Here is an 11,641-nt window from a genome sequence, read left to right as displayed (position 1 = left end):
AGCGTCTCCTCTGAAATAATCTTGTGTTTGTGCACCCAACAAACACATTTGCTTGGAGATTATTTTTTTAGTCATTCAATATGATATATTTTTGAGTGTCTACTCTGCCACGTGCTAGGCTGGGTACTGATCATCCAGCGTGCTCAAGAGCAGACATAGAACCCACCCATCTGGCTCTTCGTACCTAAAAAGGGATAGACCTTTTCACCAGTAGGAATTCCAGTCCTTGTGAGAAGTTAACAGGCAGCTGCTGTCCTAGAGTGGGATAAAGACAGGCGTGTGTTTCAGTCAGGGATCCATGAACACAAGAATCAGAAACCTGCTCAAACTAGCTCAGCCAGAGAGGTTGTTGGAAGGGACTCTGGAGCATGGGGTGCGTGGTCATGCCGTGTGGGTCCTGGAAAGTCACCAGGCAGCCATCTGCTCCTTGGATGCTCTCTACGGCTACATGATCCTGCTTCTACAAGGGCTATCATGATGCCCCCAAGTTGTGACCTCAGGTCATTAAATCTTTGAGGCTTTCCGGTTTGGCTCCCTGTATTGTCAGGGGTCCAGCAGGACACAGATGGTCTGCTCGAAAGGGGAGGTCAAAGAGAGCTTAGGGCAGAGACTATTTACCAATAAAGGCCTCAGGGAAACCAACAAGGGACCCTGAAGCACCTTGGGGCTGGCAAAGTGGGAAACCATTTCTTTTTGTAGATCAGAAGGGGCAAGGGGAGGGAGCGGTGCCCTTGAACCTGGCAAAGCCTGTGGCAATGGGAGAAAGGCTGCCTGACAAGAGTCACGGCCTTCGGTAGAGGAATTCAGCCCCTGCCAAACCATAACCTGGCAGAGAGGGAACTGTGGGAATAAGGGCCCCTACCTTTCTCTCCTTCCACTCTTCTCTCTCCTGCTGGTGCCTCATGTTGGACAGATCAGGCTAGAATCCAGGAGGTCAGGGAGGCCAGTGGATACAATCCAGATAGAGGTCAGCTTCCCAGGGCACAGAGCAGGGCAGAGAAGGATAGGGTGTGGATTTGGAGGGGCAAATGGAGGATATCCATGGCTAACTTATGTGGTCTTTCCGTCTCACTTTCAAATGCCCAAGAGGGAGAATCTAATTGGATCAGCTCAGACTGAGGCAATGGTGGAAGGAGCTTCTGAGAGATAAGCACCATCATTCTCATTTCCAAGTTGAACAAACCAAGGTTGATAGAGGGGGATGGTGCACTCCCAAGATAACGAGTGGCAGTGCCACTGAGCTCGGGGAGCTGCCCTTCCTGAATATTCTCTCAGCAACATTCCTGGCCTGGGCTTAGAGAAGTACTTTCTGCGTTTCCCCTTCAACATGTTTCCAACAGGTGTTGTATTCAGGTGTCTCTATAAGATCATAAAGAGTTAGGAATGGGTGTGTGTGCCCTTCTAAGTATGTTCCATCTGAGAAGAGCACTGTTCCAGACCCACTGTGCACTGTCTGGTCCAGTATCCGAGACTCCCATGATGCTCCTTTCTACCTGCAGTTGGACTCCAGTGTTCGTCTGTGCTAGGCTTGCCTGGTGGGTTTTCTGGACAACGTGGAGTCCCCACACCATGGTCACTATACCTCCACAAGGGTCAGGGCCTGACTTCACAGGGCCTTTGCTCCTGATGCAGGCCTGAGCCATGCTTTTGACTTTGCTGTGCCTGGAGTAGCCTGGACACCTTGAAGAGAACAACCTCCATCCCAGCGCAGGTCAAAGGGGCTCCAAGAGGCCCCTTACTAGAACTACATTCACACCATCTGGGAAACTGTAAGTGCTTTCCTTTCTGGGAATCCTCAATAAAAGAGGTTCCTTGTGGTCGTGTCTTAAACTCTTCTGCCTGGAAAGCTTTACTAGGTGTCTTACCTAACCCCCTTTCAGTGTCATCGAAGCTTGTTTTGCTTAGTGAGAACAGAGTAGTCACCTGAGGTGTGTTCAGAGGCCAGTACAGACTTTGTTGTCAAGAGCAAGGAACAGTGAGAACATTCCCAGTGGAGCAGCTGCCATTCTGGGGCACCAGTTGTGTGGAGTGGGTGCCAACTGTGAGGGCCTGGGTTCCAGCCAGGTGTGTGGACTGGGTCACCATCTGAGTGGACTGGGGTGCCAGCCGTGAGAATCCAAGTGCCAGCCAGTTGAATGGACTGGAGTGCCAGCTGTGTGCACTGGGATGCCAGCCAGGTGTGGACTGGATTAGCAGCCAGCTGTGTACACTAGGTGCTCACTGTGTGGACTGGGGCTGCCAGCTGTGAGAACAGGGGTGCCAGCATGGGCCAAGTTGAGACTGGATGGCATCTCGGCTGCATGCTTACCACTGTTTATGGCACTGAGGTTCTCTTCAAGCAGTTTCAATAAATCCAGATCACTGAATCAAACTGTCTTTACCCAGTGACTTTTTTTTTTTTTAACATCTTTATTGGGGTATAATTGCTTTACAATGCTGTGTTAGTTTCTGCTTTATAACAAAGTGAATCAGTTATACATATACATGTGTTCCCATATCTCTTCCCTCTTGCATCTCCCTCCCTCCCACCCTCCCTATCCCACCCCTCCAGGCGGTCACAAAGCACCGAGCCAATATCCCTGTGCCATGCAGCTGCTTCCCACTAGCTATCTACCTTACGTTTGTTAGTGTGTATATGTCCATGCCTCTCTCTCGCCCTGTCACAGCTCACCCTTCCCCCTCCCCATATCCTCAAGTCCGTTCTCCAGTAGATCTGCGTCTTTATTCCTGTCTTACCCCTAGGTTCTTCATGACTTTTTTTTTTCTTAAATTCCATATATATGTGTTAGCATACGGTATTTGTCTTTGTCTTTCTGACTTACTTCACTCTGTATGACAGACTCTAGGTCTATCCACCTCATTACAAATAGCTCAATTTCGTTTCTTTTTATGGCTGAGTAATATTCCATTGTATATATGTGCCACATCTTCTTTATCCATTCATCCGATGATGGGCACTTAGGTTGTTTCCATCTCCGGGCTATTGTAAATAGAGCTGCAATGAACATTTTGGTACATGACTCTTTTTGAATTTTGGTTTTCTCAGGGTATATGCCCAGTAGTGGGATTGCTGGGTCATATGGTAGTTCTATTTGTAGTTTTTTAAGGAACCTCCATACTGTTCTCCATAGTGGCTGAACCAATTCACATTCCCACCAGCACCCAGTGACTTTTGATGCAGAATTGAAGATGTGTTTCTCTGATGTAAAGAAAAGAAAATGTCCTTAAGAATAATAAAACCATCATTAGGCATGGGACAGATCTTTCAGGATCACATTTTAAAGGGAAAGAATGACTATTTATGCTAAGATGTTAATTTGTTCATACTTGCTGAATGCCTACTATGTGCCAGACAATGTATAAATAATCATACTTAGATGACCAGGGCTCAAGATAAAGTACCTGGGGTTGTTTGTGTACTTGTTACCCACTATAAGTGAATGCTCCATGGCTGAGGCCAGAAGGGTGGGGAAGACTCTCCCGTTCATCCTTTCTTCTCATGGGAAACAATCATTACCCATAATGTATAGAGGCCTAGGTTGAGGGCAGTGTGAAGGACCATGATAGGTACACGATTGCAGACCAGAGCTGTGGGGTTCTTAGAGATACTGGTTGTGAGGGGTGCAGCTCAGAGTGAGGGGACCTGAACAGTTCTGCAAAGGGACATGATTTCTGACTTATCTAGCCACAGTTATCATTTCCACACTTTTCCTATATCATTCCTGCCCCCTTAAAAAATTTTTTTTTGAATTGAAATATAGTTGTTTCACAATGTTATATTAGTTTCAGGTGCACAGTAAAGTGATTCAGTTACACATATATGTATAAATATATATATTCTTCTTTTATATTCTCTCGCATTGTAGGTTATTAAAAGACATTGAGTAGAGTCCCCTGTGTGCTATTGCAGTAGGTCCTTGTTCGTTATCTATTTTATATATAGTAGTGTGTATATTTGAAGTTCAAACTTTTAATTTATCCCTCTCCCCGCCTCCCCTTTTGTAACCATAAGTTTGTTTTCTATGTCTGTGAGTCTATTTGTTTTGTAAATAAGTTCATTTGTATCTTTTTTTTTAAGATTCCACATATAAGCGATATGATATTTGTCTTTCTCTGGCTTACTTCACTTAGTATGATTATCTCTAGGTCCATCCATGTTGCTACAAATGGCATTATTTCATTCTTTTTTATAGCTGAGTAATATTCCATTGTGTGTATATATACCACATCTTCTTTATCCATTCGTCTGTTGATGAACACTTAGGTTGCTTCCATGTCTTGGCTATTGTAAATAGTGCTGCTATGAACACTGCAGTGCATGTACCTTTTTGAATTGTGTTTTTCTCTGGATATATGCCTAGGAGTGGGATTGCAGGATTATATGGTAGCTCCATTTTTAGTTTTTTTAAGGAATTCCCATCAACAGTGTAGGAGGGTTCCTTTTTCTCCACACCTTCTCCAGCATTTATTATTTGTAGATTTTTTGATGATGGCCACTCTGACCAGTGTGAGGTGATACCTCATTGTAGTTTTGATTTGCATTTCTCTGATAGTTAGTGACGATGAGCATCTTTTCATGTGCCTATTGGCCATCTGTATGTCTTCTTTGGAGAAATATCTTTTTAGATCTTCTGCCCATTTTTTGATTGGGTTGTTTGTTTTTTTGATATTGAGCTGTATAAGCTGTTTTTATATTTTGGAGATTAATCCCTTGTCAGCCGTGTCTTTTGAATTCCTGCCCCTTTTCAGCTACATCCTAGAATTTTGTTTTGTTTTTTTTTTGTTTTTGCGTTACGCGGGCTTCTCACTGTTGTGGCCTCTCCCGCTGCAGAGCACAGGCTCCGGTCGCACAGGCTCAGCGGCCATGGCTCACGGGCGCAGCCGCTCTGCGGCATGTGGGATCTTCCTGGACTGGGATATGAACCCGTGTCCCGTGCATCGGCAGGCGGACTCTCAACCACTGCGCCACCAGGGAAGCCCCATCCTAGAATTTTAACATGTGACCTTGGGGGAAGTGCATTTAGTGGTTGTTTTGAAAAAAATCAAGCAACAAAGGAGGATCTGTTGATATTACTTTTCAAAGAGCCATTGGAAAGATATATACATATGTGTGTATATATATATATATATATACATACATAATATATGTACATAAACCTATAGACACACAAACACATATTGCATAGTTGATTCTTATTATTTATGTGGGTTGTGGTCTACAAAGTTGCCACAAACTCTGACTTAGTGGATACTGAATCATTGCTTCTAGGGGAAATAAAAGGGTCAGGTTCCTGCGAGCCTCAGGTTGCAACATTTCTGTCAGCCAATCAATACATAACCTTGTTTTATGTGTTTCTCTTTAAAGACGCCTTCTCTAATATATACTGTTGACTCACTAACATTGAACTCATGGCCAACAGCACTATAACTCACGCCTGAATGAAGCTCATCTAACACACGTATTTTCTCCCTGAGGCCCACCGCAACTTTCTTGTGCTTGGGAACACTAGACAGCACTTCATCGCTATGCCTGGGGGGCCTTTTAAAATAGTAAAATCACCAGAAAAAGCACAAAAATGCAAAAAAAGAAAAATGGGGCGGGGCATTAAATAGACTTCAGATAAGACACTTGTTTATAGTATAAGAGAGTGTTGCCTTGTTCAACCTCAGCTGAGAATGTGCATGTCAGGCCACTCAATTTTTTTGCTGCTCTGGACATGTCCATAAATGACTGTGAAAGTATTGACTTTGGTGTTACAAATAAATTTTACCAAGCAGGGGAATTCATGAACATGGAATCTGTGAATAGTGAGGGTCGACTGTATATATACTTGCTAGTCTATCTGTGTACACACACTCACACTCACACACACACAAATGACATGTTACTCAGAGGTTAGGGACTCAACCTAGAGGCAGAAAACACCAGTTAGATTTGACCTGATGCTTCAGAACAGAGACACGTGAAGACGAGTTCCTTTGAGGTTGTCTCATCATTATATTGGACTTCTAAGCGTTTATAAGTGACCAGGGTGGGGAGGGGCACACTGGTGTTTCTAAATCTGCAGTTGTACTGAGCTTTTTTAGGACATAAGTCATTAAGTTGTTTGGCTAGACTCTGGGAAGACCTTCAGCTCTTCTCAAGTGGACAGAAAATGGTAACATGGAATAGGGCCAGGTGTGAATGTAATACATTTAGAATACATAGTTATGACACAACAGGCTCCAGGTCTCGGGATGGCTCTTGGGGTGGGAAGTCAGCGTACACCCTTAAGCAACTCTGAACAAGGTACTGTAAAAGTCAAGGTGGCTGGTCTCGTTCTAGGCAACATCCTAACACTCACCCAGATCCACCAAGTTGGACACCTGAGAGGTACTTAAACTACCTTTCCTTTCAACATTTGTGATTCTGCTTCTTTTATATCTCTTTAACCAGGCCATCGGTCATTTTCTGGACCATCTCCAACCAGAGGTGACCACAACTATCACTCAGGTATGGACCATGAGCGTTACGTAAGAGGAAAGAGCATATTTGCTTATGTTTCTAGTGCTACACATTAGGCCCTAGACCCTGGGTAGATAGGTGGGTGGGTGAATGGTGAAGTAAAAATTGTCTTTGGTTAATATTTTTTCTTATTATCCAGGAGTAACAATCAGTGGTCTATCACTTTCTTATCTGTTAAATTGGACCACTTAGTGAGAAATAATGATGGTGATAATGATAAAAATACTAATGATAGCTAGCATGCCTATATAAATATATCAGGCATTGGGCCAAGTGTTTTATTTTTATCAGAGTAACAATGTACCTGATAAAATGTTGTGGTTTTCCCACAAACATATTATTTTGAAAAATATAAAAGATGATTAAGAGCTTCCCTGGTGGTGCAGTGGTTGAGAATCTGCCTGCCAATGCAGGGGATACGGGTTCGGGCCCTGGTCTGGGAAGATCCCACATGCTGCGGAGCAACTAGGTCTGTGAGCCACAACTACTGAGCTTGCGCGTCTCGAGCCTTTGCTCCTCAACAAGAGAGGCCGCGACAGTGAGAGGCCCGCGCACCACGATGAAGAGTGGCCCCTGCTTACCACAACTAGAGAAAGCCCTTGCACAGAAACGAAGACCCAACACAGCAAAAATAAATAAATTAATTAATTAATTAAAAAAAAAAGATGATTGAAAAGTTGAAAGAAAAGTACAGTGAACATCTACATACCCTTTATCTAGTCTCACCAATTACATTTTGTTACATTTCTTTATTTTCTCATCTCTGTCAGTCTATCAACTATCTCTCTATCTACCTACCCATCTATCATCTACCTATCTTATTATTTATTTTTGCTGAATAATTTAAAAATATATTACAGATATTGTATTGCTTTATACCTATATACTTCATCATGTATCTCCTAAGAATTAAAGACATTCTTCTATATAATCATAATACCATTATAACAACTAGGGAATTCAAAGTTAATTCAACGCTATCATCTATTATGCAGTCCATATTTAAATTTCATGTACTTAGTTTAAAAGAATAAATATCCATATAAGACTTTGAAGGGAAGGCAGCACTTTTCCTTTCTCCTAATTATTTTTCTCCCTCAGGCAACCATTTCCAACTCTTTTAGCTGTTTTCTTCCAGTATTATCCATGTTTCTAAATAACATGTTTACTCTGTTTTTTTAAAAATATCTACTTACGATTTATTAACTTCTTTTTGTGTAAGAAGAGGATTTATCTCTCTTATCTCCCAAAACACATTTCTTTCTATCTTCCTAATATGATTATATTATCATTTTTGGGTAATATTAGTATTCAATATTTATGTTATTATGGTTGTATTAATCTCAGCTTGAGTTACATAGTGTATCATGATTACATTTCTTTTCTTGTACAACTTTGTTGTTTTCCTTGGGTTATAATTGCCCTGATTTGTCATTTACTTGGTTTTCTATGTACTTATCACTATTTCATCCCCAAGCTCCCTGGCAGAATTATAATTTTCTCTTAAATATGTTGACACGTAAAATTATGTATTGATTTAATTCTTGGTCCTCCTGCTCCAACTTGGTTTCTCGCTCGTCTGTCACCCTGGAACTTCCCTTCATCATCACATTGGAAATTCCCTTGACTCTCTCCTGTATTCAATTCTTGATTCCCTGGATGCCAGGCTTTCTCTTTTTTGATTTGCTCCCTCATCTTGGTGGAGAACATCCTTTAGCAGTTTTCTGAGCAAGGGTTCATGGGAAGCACTATTTTTGAGATCTTGTATGTGTGAGGTGATTTTCTATTATATCCTCCCACTTTCTTAACAGTTTGACTGAATATAAAATTATAGAATGGAGATCATCTCTCCCCTGACTCTCAGGATTTTTAACGTATTTCTCCATTGTTTCCGCCTTGCAGTGTTGATATTGAGAAGTCTGATGCTATTCTTTTTCCTGATTTTTTCAGTGTCAGTTGGTGGGTGATGTTTTCCATCCTTTGTTCTGGTACTTGGGGGCACTTTCAATCTGGAAATTCATGTCCTGGTTTACTGCTTCAATAATTTCCCCTCTTGGTTTCTCTCTCTCTGGAGCTTCTGTTATTTTTTTAAACTTTTTATTGGGGTATAGTTGATTTACAATGTTGTGCTAGTTTCAGGTGCGCAGCACAGGGCATCTGTTACACATGTATATACATCCACTCTTGTTTAGATTCTTTTCCCACATAGGCCGTGACAAAGTATTGAATAGAGTTCCCTGTGCTGTACAGTAGGTACTTATTAGGAGTCTCTGTTATTCAAATATTGGCTGTTCTCATTGGTGTTATAATCTTCTTGTACTTTCTCCCATTTTTCACTTCTCTGGTTCTCTGTGCATCTCTTTGGAGGTTCCCTTAACTTACTCTTGCAACCGTTCTACTGAGTTGTTTACTTGTTATAATATTTTTAATTTTCAAGAGTTCTTTTAATATTTCTCTTTAATCAGTCCAACAACCCTCAGTCCAACAAACCCAAGGACCTGCATCCTTCTGACAGCCACGTGAGTGAGCTTGGAAATGGATCCTCCTCTAGTTGAGCCTTGAGATGACTAGCAGCCATCTCATAAGTTCTTGTTTTAAGGATACAATAGTTTTCCCTATATCTCTGGGGATATCAGTTACAGGTTGTTTTTTAAAAATCTATTAATACCTTGTTTCTATTTCCCAATTTTTTTCCCCCTGCTTTGCTTATGTTAGTCTTTCTTCCATGATAGAGCAGTTCCTCAAACATCTGGTGAGCCCCAGTGCCTTTCATATTTAAAAGGGAGGCACCAAAATGCTCAATGGAAGTTCCATGCGTATAGCTTTATGGACTAGTGACTTCCCAGTATTGCTACTAGGGAAAGAAAGGAAGAATGGTGAACCCAGGCAAACAGGACTACAGACCCCTACACTTAGGTGAGAGATCTGCATGAATCCTCAAATCCCAACCGAAGCCCCTTAACTTATTTGGTGTTGAACTTCATGAACTAGCAGAGTGCCTGGCTTGCAGTGGGCATAAATCAATGACTGAAGCATAAGCAAATCACTAAATTTTGGAATTACACACCTCAGTATCTTGTTTAACTTCCATGTGTTCATACCCAGATCCCTGTGTATTGCTTTTGGCACTTCTGGTCTGAGGTGCTCTAGAGAGGCTGGGGATGAATGGTAGGTATAACCCATGAAAAGAAGTTATAGAGATCTGTGTTTGTCAGTCAGGGAAACTGAGGGTTGAACAGAGATGTCTTCTCTCCTTTTGTAACATCAGTGTCTTCAGTGGGGACTCACCAAGTTCTTGATATGGAAGCTCCCTGAACATTGAACACAGTCAGTTTAGACAAACTTCAATACATTTCATCTTATCAGTGGAGGACCAGCTCCTGAAACTAGTCCCCCCACCTCAGAAAAGGGGGGTAAGCTCTTATAAACAGGCATAAATGTTGTGGACCTGCAGCCCCTTCTCCAATATCCCAACATCAGCAGTGCCTGTTCATGCTGAAGTGAGGAGAGGTTGGGTCTTGTCTGCACCTTCAGTGAGGAATCCATACATATATCAGTCAACCCAGACATATAGCTGACATTTACTAGGCACTTACTATGCACCACAAACCACTTTAAGCCTTTTGTAGATTAACTTATTTTATCCTCTCTAGACACCATGAGAAGATAACTTTATTTCATAGCTATGAAACAGAGGCACAGAAATTATAAGTTATTTTCCCAAGATCACATAGCTAATAAAATGCCCATATTAGTTATCTATTGCTGCATAACAAATTACCAGTAGTACCCCCTTATCTGCAGTTTCACTTTCTGTAGCTTCAGTTACCCATGGTCAACTGTGGTCCAAAAATATTAAATGGAAAGTTCCAGAAAGAGACAACTCATAAGTTGTAAGGTACATGTCATTCTGAGTAGTGTGATGAAATCTCTCACCATTCTGCTCTGTCCTGCCCAGGACATGAGTCAGCTGTTTGTCCAGTGTACAATAAGATATTTTGACAAAAAGAGAGAGAGATAGAGGGAGAGAGAGAGACCACATTCAGAAAACTTTTATTACAGTATAATTGTTCTATTTTATTATTTGTGATTATTGTTAGTTTCTTACTGTGCTTAATTTATAGATTAAATTTTATCATAGGTATTATATATAGGAAAAAACATAGTATATGTAGGGTTTGGTACCATCCATAGTTTCAAGCAACCACTGGGGGTCTTGGGACATATCCCCCCGTGGATAAGGGGAGAGTATTGTATTCCCAAATCTAGTATCTTAAAAAAACAAAATTATTTCACAGTTTCTGTGGGTCAGAAATCTAGGTATGGCTTAGCTGGGTCCTCTTGCTCAGGGTTCCTTACAAGGCTGCAGTCAAGGTGTCCACTAGGGCTGCTAGTCATCTCAAGGCTCAACTAGAGGAGGATCTGTTTCCAAGCTCACTCACGTGGCTGTCAGAAGGATGCAGGTCCTTGGGTTTGTTGGACTGAGGGTATGTGATTCTTACCATAGGGCAGCTCAAAACATGGCACTTGGCTTCCATCAGGGCCAGCTAGAGAAAAAGCAAGAGAGAGAGAACAAGATGGCTGCTAGAATCTTTCTGCAACCCAGTCTTGGAAATGACATCCCATGATGGTTGCCATAGTCTCCTCAGAAGAGAAGCAAGCCTTCAAGTCCAGTCCTTGCTCAAGGGAAGGAGATTACACAAAGGAGTAAATATGCCAGCTGGCTGGAATCACTGGCAGTCATTTTAGAAGCTGCCTACCACCATGGCAATGATGTAGGCAGTGAAGTTCCAGAGCTGCCTTCCTAACACCAAGCTGTTTCACAAGATGCAAAGGAATGGTAAACACAGAACTCAGGAAAATCGTTATTCCCTTTGATGGGAGGAAGGAGATAGGATGAGGAGGAGCATATAGGTGGATGTAGCAATACTGATGATATCCTAGTTTTTAAGGCGGTATTCACTTTACTATACACTGTATAACTCACACCCAGATTACGTATTTTCTTTTGGATGTACCAAATATTACATGACAAATTATTATTATTTTATAATTTATTTACTTGTTTCCTTGTGGAAAGAGATAAGAGCAAACACTCACTCTCAAGAATCAAGCATCTCTGTGTGCTTGAATTGG

The sequence above is a fragment of the Pseudorca crassidens genome, chromosome 2 (assembly GCF_039906515.1).
Source record: "Pseudorca crassidens isolate mPseCra1 chromosome 2, mPseCra1.hap1, whole genome shotgun sequence".
NCBI classification, from domain to species: Eukaryota; Metazoa; Chordata; class Mammalia; order Artiodactyla; family Delphinidae; genus Pseudorca; species Pseudorca crassidens.
This window is presented reverse-complemented; position numbering follows the sequence as displayed.